The following is a 13,213-nucleotide window of genomic DNA, read 5'->3' as shown; positions in this document are numbered from 1 at the left end:
CACCCAATTTGACTAATTTACTTCAAACATACACTATTAGAAAGCAGAAGCAGAGGTTCTTTCCACCGTGAATTACTAAAAAAATTGTGTAATAAAGCATGATTTTTTAATCTCATTTCCACTGAACCAGCTCATTGAAAAATGCTTGGTGAAAAATAGGTCTCTTTCATGCATTTTCCCAGTGAACTAATTCGATAAAAAATGGATAAGAAAATTATCCTATAAAGATATGAGATTTTGATGATAGTTACAAATATATCATTGAAAAGAAGACTACAAAGTGAAGGAAATCCAGTGCGAATGGAGACTCGGCAAACCAACAATGGCAAGGAGACGCTGCCAAGAAAAGATTACAATCTGAGACAATTAAGGAATCCTTGTCCAAAAAGGATTCTAACATACAAACCCACTTGAAAGAGAAGTAGGTTCTTCCTATATGTCTATATAAAGAAAAGCTGCACAACAGAAGAAGGTACCTTTTTGCATAAATAAAATATCGACAATACACATAGCAAGGAGGAGAAGAACTCGACTTAAGCACGCTACGACAACTACGTGTGCAAACAGTATAGGAGAGTTCTTGATATTGAAATTGTTACTGAGTTGTGATAGTTTCTAGGTTTTGTTTGAGTTTAAAGAGTGTCAAGAGTTTGTGACAAGAAGCGAGTTTGACTTCTTGGAGAGTAGATACTATTGGAGTAAGTTACTAGAGTTAGTCTCTTAGATTGCTAAGTTGTAATCTAAAACTTTGCTCTTGTTATAAAGTTGAAGTTGAAAACGCCTACGACTTGTAGGGCATGAGGTTTTTCTCCCTTGAGCAAGGAGATTTTTACACGATAAATACTTATCGCTTTGGTTATCATCTTAGATTCTTTCAATTGATATCAGAGCAGGACTTTTTCAAGCAAAAGATAATTACTTGAAAAAGGATCCATGGCAGCCCCACCCACAGCACAGGAAGGCGCATCGCAGATTCGACCCCCTCTCTTCAATGGACAATACGACGGATGGTGGAAGAATAGAATGATGGACTTCATCATTGGTAAAGATCACAACCTATGAAATATTGTACTTGACGGACATAACATACCTATGAAATTGGACACAGGTGGAAAGACACAAATCTCCAAAGATCGTTTGGAATGGACTCCTGAAGATAAGACAGAAGTCCAAAACAACTACAAAGCAAAGAAGATACTGATATGGGAATTGGCCCTGATGAATATAATCATATTTCAGCCTGCTCAACAGCTAAAGAAATCTAGGATACTCTTCAGACCGCACATGAAGGAACTAGCCAAGTCAAGAAGTTGAAAATAGATATACTGAATCGATAGTATGAGTTCTTTGAAATGAAGGATGGTGAAAGTATTCAAGATATGAGTACCAGATTTACGTCAATTAAAAGTGAAATGCACTCTCTTGGTGAAGTGATTTCTAAAGGGAAAGTAATTCGTAAACTTTTGAGTGTGTTGCCAAGTTCATGGGAAAGTAAAGTTGAAGCAATTTCTGAAGCTAGAGATCTAGACACTCTAACCATGGATGACCTGATTGGCAACCTTCTTACATACAAGCTTAAAAAGAAGACAAAGAGTGAAGAGAATGGCGAAAGAAAAGATAGGAACCTGGTACTCAAAGCAATAGAAAAGACTAATTTTGAGGAAGAAAACTTGCCACTCATAACCAAGAGATTTCAGAAACTGTTTAAAAGAAGCAGTAACCCTCAGAAGAGAAGTCAAGTCCCCAGAACTCTAGAGAAAACCCCCGCGCGAATAACAAGTATGTCATAAGTGCGGAAGTCCTGACAACTTTATCAAATATTGCCTCTTGTGAGAACTGGAATACAAGAAAAAGAATCAAAAAAAATAATCAGAAAATCAAAAAGGACTTTAGCCTCCCTTCACATAGGAGGATGAAAACTCAAAAAGCAAATCTGACAGTCAAAAATGCATTGACAGCAATGGCTGGTACTTCAAGTGAAGAGTCTGAAAAAGAAGAGTATGACAATCAATCACTACTGGCAATAGAAAGTGATAATAATGAAGACATATTAGCTCTCATGGCATTCACAGAAGAAGAAGTTACAATTGGACATGACGAAAACTCCCTAGCATTGATGGCGGGCACTGACATAGAGGCTGGAGATGATGATGAATCAAAAAATTCTAAGGTAAGCTTTTCAGATGTTAAGTCTAAAATTCTTACTTATTCTAGAGATGAACTGGAGTCCTTGTCAGTCTTACTCATCAATTCACATCACTTCCTAGATTCTGAAAAGAATCAACTTCTAGAGGATTATGCTTCGTTGAGAATGGACTACCAATAAGTTGAAGACAGAAATAAAGTTCTTGAGAAAAATTGTGAAGATCTTGAAAACAATATCAAAAAACTCAGCAGTAATTTCATAGGAAAGAGTAAAACAACTGCATCTCAAATGTCTCTAGAAAACAATGTTAAGAACTTAACAACAAAACTCTAAGCATCAAATGAAAGAAATAAAGTGCTGCAAGAAAATTTGAACAAAACCAAACTTGACTTAAAAAAGCACACTAAGTGGACCAGGTCTTCACAAATGCTTGTCAAAATTCAAGAAAGACAAAGAAGCAACAAATTTGATATAGATTTTGAGAATAATAAAAGAGAAAACTTCACAGCTCAAGAAACTCTCTGTACTCACTATGGGAAGACAGGACATGCTAGAAATAACTGTAGATCTCAAGTCCATGCAATCCTGAAAAATGAAAAGTTAGTAAGAAATAAGAAAAGCATGAGCAAGAACCAGGTTCAAAAACCTAGACTTTCTGCTTGGGCTAGAAGAAATTTAATACATCATTTCTATTACACAAAGGGACCCAAGAGTATCTGGGTGCCCAAATCTAACCTCTGACTATTTTTTCCAGGTGAATGTGATAAGAGAAGACAAATCATGGTATCTGGACAGTGCTTGCTCCAGACATATGACAGGAACTTGTCAAAACTTTCTCTTACTCATAGAATTCAGAGGTGGAAAGGTAGCTTTTGAAAATGGAAAAATTGGGAAATAGTAGGAATTGGAAAAGTATGAAAGTCACACTCTCATGCTATCGAGAATGTGTACTATGTTCAGGAACTGCAACACAACCTTCTTAGTATTTTTCAGATGTGTGATAAAGAAAATAATGTGTTGTTCACAGCAGAAGCATGCCTGGTTACCAACTCAACATCAGGGAACCAGGTTCTTCAGAAAAAAAGGCACAAAAATGTATACAAAGTAGACATAATGAAGTCTCCTGAAACACATCACAAATGCCTAAGTACCATTACAGAAAATAATTTCATATAGCACAAAAGACTGGGACACGCCAGCTTCTGACAATGGATAAATTTGTTAGCAAGGAGTTAGTTCTGGGACTACCCAAGATTCACTTCAATGAAAGCACCGTGTGTGATACATGTGCAAAGGAAAAATATTTCAAGACCTGCTTCAAACCAAAAAAGGTGGTAAGTATATCAAAGCATCTTGAACTACTACACATGGACCTCTGTGATCCCATAAGGACTCAAAGCAAAGGAGAAAAAAGGTATGTCTTCGTTATTGTTGATGATTACACTAGATTTACTTGGACATTTTTTTTTGAAAAACAAGGATGAAACTTTTGATGTGTTTGTTATCTTTGTAAAAATAGTACAAAAATAACTCAATCATCAAGTTCTAAGTATTTGATCAGATCATGGTACTGAATTCGAAAACTCAAAATTTCTCTAGTTCTGTGCTGAACAAGGAATAAATCATAACTTCTCAGCCCCTAGAACACCACAATAAAATGGAGTGGTAGAACGAAAAAACAGAGCCCTAAAGGACATGGAAAGAACCATGTTAATTGTCACTGGTCTTCCTATGTGATACTGAACTGAAGCAGTAAACACGAAATGCTCTATCTTAAATTGGTGTATTGTCAGAACAATGCTAAATAAAATTCCTTGTGAATTGATTAAAGGAAGAAAACCAAACCTTACCTATTTATGAGCATTTGGATGCAAATGTTTTGTACACAATAATAAAAAAAATCTCTAGGTAAGTTTGATGCTAAAAGTGACGAAAAAATCTTCCTTGGGTACTCCTTCCACAATAAGGCTTATAAGATCTAAACAAAAGAACAAACTGTGTTGAAGAAAGTACTCGTGTAATTTTTGATGAAACTAATCACTTAGCCGAGGAAGGTATATAGGTTAATCAAGACAACATTGGACTTGTAAGATATGATGATGAAGAGCGGGACACAATTATGACACCAAAAACTGATCACAAAGTTTCACAAGAACTAGGTTCTGAGAAAACTCAAAACACTGACATACCAGAAACAAGGCAAGATGATCCACTTAATCTTGAAGAAATATAGGTGACAGGGGGAACATCAGGAGAATTAATAGATGTAAACGCATCTTCATCCTCCGTAAACTTAAGGCAACTAAGCTGGAAATGCAAAATCTCCCATCCGTCTGAGAACATCATCACTCCATTAAACACAGGCATGCAAGTCAGATCAAAAGTAAGAAATATATGGGAATCATCAGTTTTTATTTTAATGCTCGAACCTAAAAATATCAAAGAAGCCTTACAATATGATGAGTAAATCATAGCAATGCAGGAAGAATTAAACCAATTTAAGTGCAGCAAGGTATGGAACCTGGTCCCTAGACCATCAAATCGAATAGTCATCGACACCAGGTGGGTCTTCAGAAACAAACTTGATGATCAAGGAGTGGTCATTAGAAACAAAGCCAGACTAGTTGTTCAAGGATAGAACCAAGAGGAAGGCATTGACTACGATGAAACCTTTGCCTCCATAGCCCGTATGGAGGCATTCGTCTCTTAATCGCTTCTGCAGCACATATGGGATTTATCCTCTATCAAATTAACGTCAAAAATGCTTTCTTAAATGGTTACCTTCAAGAAGAGGTCTATGTTCGTCAACCACCAGTGTTCGAGAGTCATGACTTTCCAGAACATGTGTACAAACTTGACAAAGCACTATATGGACTAAAACAAGTACCTAGGGCGTGGTACGATAGACTACTGGGTTTTGTTTTATTTGATGGATTCGCACGCATAAAGATTGACAACACCTTTTTTGCAAAAAGGCGAGGAAATAAGATTTTGATTGTTCAAATATATATATGGATGATATCATATTTGGTGCTACAGATGAAACACTATGTGAAGAATTTTTAAAAATGATTAGTGGAGAATTTAAGATGAGCATGATGGGCGAACTCATTTTCTTTTTAGGAATTCAAATCAAACAAACCTCCAAAGGAATCTCCATACATCAACAAAAGTATACCAAAGAGCTAATTCAAAAGTTTGACATGAGCAATGCTAACACAAGTGACACTCATTTCAGCGTAAGTACAAAGTTAGATCTAGATGAGGCAGGAGTTCTAGTCGCAAAAACCAGGTACCGAGGCATGATTGGCCTATGTTCCTGATTTCAATCCGCTCCTAAAGAATCTCACTTGAAGGCAGTCAAAAGGATCTTACGATACTTAAAAGGTACTCAGAACCTAGTTCTATGGTGCTCAAGAGGGGATTTCCTTGATTTGGTAGGATATGCTGATGCTGACTATGCTGATTACCTTATTGATCGAAAAAGAAGATTTGGTATGACTCACTTTCTAGGTTCATGCCTCATCTCATGGGCCACAAGAAAACAAAACTCAATAGCTCTATCCACTGCCGAGGTAGAATATGTGGCAGTTGCATCATGTTTTGCTCATTTGTTATAGATCAAATAGCAACTTGAAGACTACGACGTTCACATGGGATGCATCCCTATTATGTGTGACAATACAAGTGCAATGAACATCGCCAAGAACCAGAGTTATCACAAACGTACAAAAAAAATTAATGCACGTCATTTTCTTAGGGACAATGTAAAAAAAGGAATATCATGGTGCGATTCTGTAAAACAGAAGATCAGTTAGCTGACATTTTCATAAAAGCTTTGGGAAGAAAAGAATTCGAGAAAAATCGTGTTGCACTTGGCCTCCTTCCATTACTTTGAAATTCACTGTCCAACACACATTTGTACATAGTCGATTCATACTGCATATAACTATTTTTTGTCTGTGCTATGTTTCCATTACACTCGGGCAAAATAAAGAGCAGGTCTAGTTCACTAGATATCACTTATAAAAGACACCTTCATAACTGGGATGATCACTATACAATGCTCACAACTTCAGGTATGTACTTCTCCAATTACATGGTACTAATAGGACTTTTACACATGTCTTTCCAGAATCAAATTCTACAAAAAAAGTGGTACCTCTCAAATATATACCTCCTTATGCCGTTCATTTTTAAAAAAATAGTTTTGGTGGCAACTCTTAGAAGTCCCATCAATCACTTCGCCACCATTTTCTATTCCCTATACACCATCCCTTCGTATTCCTCAAACCTCTCCCATTACCCCAAAACCCTCTACATCTCCCCCAACACCCCTCTTAACCTACAAAATACAATACACACAAAAAATATATCGACCACCAATATATACTTTCACTCACCACACAAAATGCCTAACTCAGGTGCTCTCCCAAAGCCTCTTGTCGATTACTCTGACGATGACGACTATCCACTAACCTCACCTCCAATTCCCCTTGCCCATTTACCACCAAGTTCAGTGGCAGATCCGTCTTCTTCGACCATTGTGGATTTTAACCCTTTGTCGTTGATAATTTTCTTGCCACCACCACTAGTTGACACCTCCTCCACCACCGCTGAAATACCTACACCCTCTCTCTCTCCTTCAAAAAACATTTTCTTAGTGCCTGATATGTGTATTGATGTACCACCTGTCAGTGTTATCCCTTCGATTCTCGACCACACCCCTTTTTTGGAGGCTCCGACTCAGGGGGAATCTTCCCCTACACCCAAGAGTCCCAACTGCTCTCCATTTTCAATGTCCTCGCCTCAGGGGGAACCATCCCCAGGTCACACTACCACAAATCGTATCATAAATGTTTTGTTAGATTCCAACGACAATGTTCCTATTGAGTCGAAGTTGCTGGCTCTCAGAAAAAACCAGGCCAAATGTCCTCTTATGACAGCTTTATTTGCTACTTGTTATGCTTTATACTATCGGTCTTTTCAATGATGCCAAAAAGGAGAAATTATTTGTATTCAATAGTGATCCTTTCAAGAAGACTTTTGTTATTATCAAAAAGGGGGAAAATGTAAAGATATGAGATTTTGATGATAGTTACAAATACATCATTGAAAAGAAGACTACAAAGTGAAGGAAATCCAGTGTGACATGGAGACTCAGCAAACCAACAACGGCAAGGAGACGCTGCCAGGAAAAGATTACAATTTGAGACAATAAAGGAATCCTTTTCCAAAAAGGATTCTAACATACAAACCCAGTTGAAAGAGAAGTAGGTTTTTCCTATACATCTATATAAAGCAAAGCTGTGCAATAGAAGAAGGTGCCTTTTTGCATAAACAAAATATCGACAATACATATAGCAAGGAGGAGAAGAACTCGACTTAAGCATGCTACGACAACTACGGGTGCAAAGAGTAAAGGAGAATTCTTGATATTGAAATTGTTACTGAGTTGCAATAGTTCTTAGGATTTGTTTTAGAGTTTAGAGAGTGTCAAGAGTTTGTGACAAGAAGCGAGTTAGACTTCTTGGATAGTAGATACTATTGGAGTAAGGTACTAGAGTTAGTCCCTTAGATTTCTAAGTTATAATCTGAAACTTTGTTCTTGTTATAAAGTTGAAGCTGAAAAAGCCTACAACCTGTAGGGTGTGAGGTTTTTCTCTCTTGAGCAAGGAGATTTTTACACGATAAATACTTGTCGCTTTGGTTATCATCTTACTGTGTTATTACCATCTAAGAACCAGGTTCTTAGATTCTTTCATATGCTTTGTAACAATTTTTTTTTATTGATCTGCGATAAGAATAACCTTTATTTTTAGTAAGAAATGTTTCTTGGAGCCATGAATAAAATGTTTCTAGTTAAAAAGTAATCCGATTCAAAGACACAAAAGAGAAAAGTGATCACAAGGCTGATTTCTTTTTCTTCTTCTTCTAATGTTACTAGTTAAAGACAGTTTTGATAACTGATTAAATTTAGTAGATAATTTTCAAAATATCGATGAACATGTTTTCAAGTGCCATTTGAAATGAATTTAAAGTAAAAGTTCAAATTAGTGTCGATTTGAATTTGTGCTTCAAATATAGGAATTTTGTCATGTATGTACGTCTAGAATTTGCAATTAGGGGTTCAAAAAATAAAATGTAGTGTTTGAAATTCAAACTTGAAACCTCAAAATAAATTTTGAATCCCTCGATCGTTGATCTAACCTCTAGCATTGAGTTCAAATGATTCAAACTATATTGACGTAAGGGGTAGGGATGGCGATATTTCTATGAGCGAACTTCTGCCGAATGTGAAGTGCATGAATATAAATTATGCCTTGGAACGAAAGTTAATTTTTATCCGTTTTATCTACGAATAAGAAAGCTATAAGTAATGCAATTGTGAATCTTATGGAGAGTTCGATCCTGGCTGAAGATGAATGATGGAGGCATGCTTAACACAGGCAAGTTGGACGAAAAACACGAAAAATAATGTTTTTAGTGGCGGATGAATGAATAATGCATAAGAACCTGTCCTTGGTGGGAACAACAGCTGGAAAAACCACTGCTAATTAAAGATTTTTTTTTGTTGACAAGCATAATTCTTATCCACCCAGCAAAAGAATTTTCAAAAAAGTGAGAAAACTTATCCATGCAAATTGACCCTTTACATTAAGCAAGAGACGGTATATATATTATTTGAACATCACTATCAATCATATTCTATTTTTCTAGAGTGGGATATATATTCTTTTAAGCTCCAATTCCAGTGCTTTTTGGTAAATCTTCTTATCCTTTTCTACAATTTTATGTTGTTGTCCTTTTACTTGCACTATAAACACATTAATTAGCACGGAAATAATATATGTGTACGAGTTAGAATTTGAAGTCTATAAATTTTAAATTTTTATTTTTAAAAATTTTTGAATTTTAAATTAATAATTTATAAATATGTAATAATTTCTTAAGATATATATAAAATTTGAATTAAATTTATTGAATTCAACTGAACACGCAATCACTACTCTAACTCCGACCTTATGCTTTTCTATTGATAAAATCTATGTAATAGATTTCATTATTTATCTTTTTTTAAAGTGTGATAATATTATCAACATAGGCGTAGTACTTTACAAATGTACTCTTGTAAGTGGACAAGGTACTTTATGAGAAACACAAAAGTATAACAAGTAGTGAAGTATTAGCAAAAGCGGAGAATCTGGGTAAATCAGTTGATTGTATTGCTCTTTATTTTCCTTCAAAAGAAAAAAGAAGAAGAATATATATAATCCAACAATTATCACTATAATTGTAACAAAGAAGAAGGATTCAATTTTTCTACAACAAGTTGATGCTTTTCTCATTAATGATCAACTACTTATGATATAGACAACTTTTTTTGTTTCCTTTGTTTGTGTCTTCAAACAAAACCTCAGCTAATCATAGTATATAATTTAGGAAATTGATTAGTACTATAATATAGCACATAAATACATACGTACTTTGCGGCTAAAGATATGCCTCAAAAGTATTATATCAATCAAAATCACAGTATGTAGAAATTAACAATCAAACATTTAATCTAACAGGACTACAGGAGAGTAATATCTCTCAAGATTTCCTATCAAATGGGGTTTTGTTTGATGTTTTTTCTATTTCAATTTATTTATCCTAATTTAATTTAGCATGAAGTTTTAAAAAATATTTATCTTTTTTTTAAAAAAAAATTGATCTTAAATTAAATATATATTAAATGTATCAAAATATATTTAATTCTATGATCTTAAACATGTCACCTAAAAAGAAAGTCATTTAAAAAAAACCTCAAAAAATAGATCAAAATCACAACAAAAAACATAAGGATTTGGTTTTGTGCTCGAATCTATAGAAAAAGGACGAATGAATGCCATCGAAAAGCGGATCAAAAGGTAACCAATAAAAGAGAAGATATAGTATATGATTTAGTTTATATTAGTGTTTATGCATTTTAATATTAAATTAAAATATTAAGTGAATATATTTGTGGATATAAACTAGAAAGATTATGAATGCGGTTATTATTTTTTAGTGTAACTCATATAACCACTTTTGCTATGATCTACTACTAATAGTCCCCGTTTCATGTTCTATAATATGACTTTCTTTTAGACCCTCAATCTAGCTAGCTAAGCAACGTCGGCAAGGGCATGACAAGAATTTCTAAGTTGTCCTTGGCATGTGTGTGGTGAAGCAATGTAGTGATTGTGCGGTTAAATGTTAGAAATGCAGCAAAGTATTCAAGTTACTTGGGTGTTGGAAAGGCAGTTTGAAAGCCCAAAGACAAGCTAGGACATGCGCATAGCACCTATGGGACATGCGTACAGACAATGATATCGACAAAGCATGGCAAGGCAGTGTGTTATTATGTTAGGTATGAAGAAAAATCAATTCTGGTGGCTTGGCAAGGTTGGACAGTGTGTTGACTTGGCAAGTCAAAGCTGTGAGATGACTTAACGATGACAAGACAAGGCTGATCAATGTAGGCACGAAGATGGCAGAAACAAGAAATAAAGCTAAGTATGAAAGGCAGGAATATTCTAAGTAGAAGACATGTGTAGGCACATAGGCTGATGTATTTGAATTTTGAATGTTGATATAGTTGATAGAATATGACTGTTAGACAGTTAATTTCAGATATGTTTTTAGTTTAGCCATGTGCAGTGCACATGAGCAGTTGTAACCGCTTGTAGCTGCCCTTGCGCAGAATCTTTAAATGGGCAGAAATTAAACTTGGCAATTACAAGAGAGTGTTTTGTGTCTTAGTCAATTCGTGAAGCCATTTCCTCTGTTTATATGTGATATTAATAAGGGCTGGAAAGTGTTTTGTATGTTCTTGTGTTGTTACGTTACTACGCTGCCTAAAGAAAACAGTCTAAGTACTTAGACAGATTCGTATGTGTTGTGAGGCTTTAGTTGGGCGTGTGTTGTTTGGCTGCCTAGCAGTGGTGTTGAAGAAAAAAATTACCCCTGTATCACTATATTTATATTCTTGACATTTATTTGTGGAAGGAATTTTACACCTATAAATAATGGTGTTTCTTTCTTTGTAATCTATGTGCAAAAAAAAAAGTGTGAAAAAATATTATAGTGTGTAGGGATGTTCGTGTAGTGAAAGGGAGAGTTCAGACAAAGAAAATATTTTAAGTGTTCAACTTATTCACTACTCAAAAGAGAGAAATTTTATATTGAAGGAAGAGTCGATGTGCTAATGGTAGAGCTTTGGACCTTCAACTAATCTAAAATTGTTGATTTGTCCGACGTTGTTGGGTTGTTATATTTTAGAGGGGACAAGTCAAGAGATATAATGTTGGATCGGTGTAGTTATACTGCAGTATACTTGAATTTCTTTAAAGAGGGCGAAATATCGGCGCCTCAACCTGAATATTTGTTTATTTATTTTTGTTCATTTTATTTTCAACTGTAATTTACTATAATTTGTGGTATATAAATTAACAATTTTAAGGAGATTCAGTTTTTTTTACGGTTTTAAAAAGTGTGGATATCAAGATAGAAGATTAAACATCATTATGTTTCAATGACACTAGATTTCTTCAAGAGACGGAAGAGAAGAGATGGACGGATAAAATATTTTTCTACTTTCTCAATTCAGGTAGGGAAAAGATAAAATTATTTTTTTTTGTCTAATATTCTTCATGAATAAAGAAATACTACTTTTCATGAAAAAATAATATTTAAATTCTAAAAATAGTTGGAGCTCATGAAATTAAAAAAATTATTATGAAAAATGTGATTTTTGCATCGTTGAAAATACTCTAAAAAGATATATATTAATCTTGAAAAAAATCACATGTTATTGTTTGCATATGATTTGTGATTCTTGACTCTAGCATGCATGTTATCAAAGAAACTATGAAAGACATGTTGAGTAGTCATTTTGATATGAAATATTTCGGTGACTTAATTAAATTTCATTCTTGAAACGAAAAATATCATAAACATGTGATGAAATTTATCTTGTCAAATCACATTATGTTGGAAAAAATTGTGAAACACAATTTTGTTAATTGTATAAGTTTTGTAAAAATGGCGTGACAAACAAATAAATAGATTCCACTAGCATAATTAAAAAAATATGAGATATATGACTAGCTATACTTGACTTGATATTGTGTTTGCAACAGAAATAATTGGCAGGTACAAGCAACTCAAATATATTTACTTGGTACGAAAAGTTGGGGTTTGTTTTATTAAAAAAAATATCCTGCTATTACTTAAAAACTTTTTTGATGCAGATAAGAAGAATTTGGTGCTATTATTAAAACTATAAAATTATTTTGCTAACTCTACCATGAAGGTTGAGTTTATTGCTTTCACTTGATTAATTAATAAAAAAATGAATTTATTTAGAGATTTATTACATCAATCACTTTATTTTGCAAAATAAGTTTCTTTAATTTTGATTAATTTCTTGTGATAGCATTAATATGATTGATAAAGTATAAATCGTTCCTACAACAATAAAATAAGATTCATAACGAGAAAATACAGTATTGTGATCATATTCATTTGTAGTATACCACTAATACTAATTGTATTAAATCTTGTAGATTAATAAAAATTTGTATTTCATATGAGTGGAGTATTAAAATTACAAAAGCATCTTTGACAAAATTTGCATATAATTATCATGTTTTACTTATTACGCAATGGTCATATATATATATTGACGTGGCAGCCTAGTCGGCAGTCGGCAATGGAAATGGGGTCCTGCCCCATCTGGCCTCTTGAGTGGTTAGACCATTATCTTTTTACAAAATCAAAGTGTCTTAGTGGAGTATCCAGATTATAATGAAAAATAATTAAGAGTTAACATATGTTTATTAACTTTAATTAGTGCTAATTAGAAATTAATCTGATTATAAAAACATGACTTGGAACTCTGAATTATTCCTTAATTAAATAAAGTAAATTAAAATAATAGTATCCTTCCATTATTATTAGTCAAAAAGTTGATCAAAACCTTTACACTTGTTACCCCTATAAAATTTGTACTATATAATAAACCACTCCCAAAAAGGGACT

Source organism: Solanum dulcamara, chromosome 1, assembly GCF_947179165.1.
Source record: "Solanum dulcamara chromosome 1, daSolDulc1.2, whole genome shotgun sequence".
In the NCBI taxonomy this organism is placed as follows: Eukaryota; Viridiplantae; Streptophyta; class Magnoliopsida; order Solanales; family Solanaceae; genus Solanum; species Solanum dulcamara.
Note: the sequence above shows the minus strand (reverse complement) of the source record.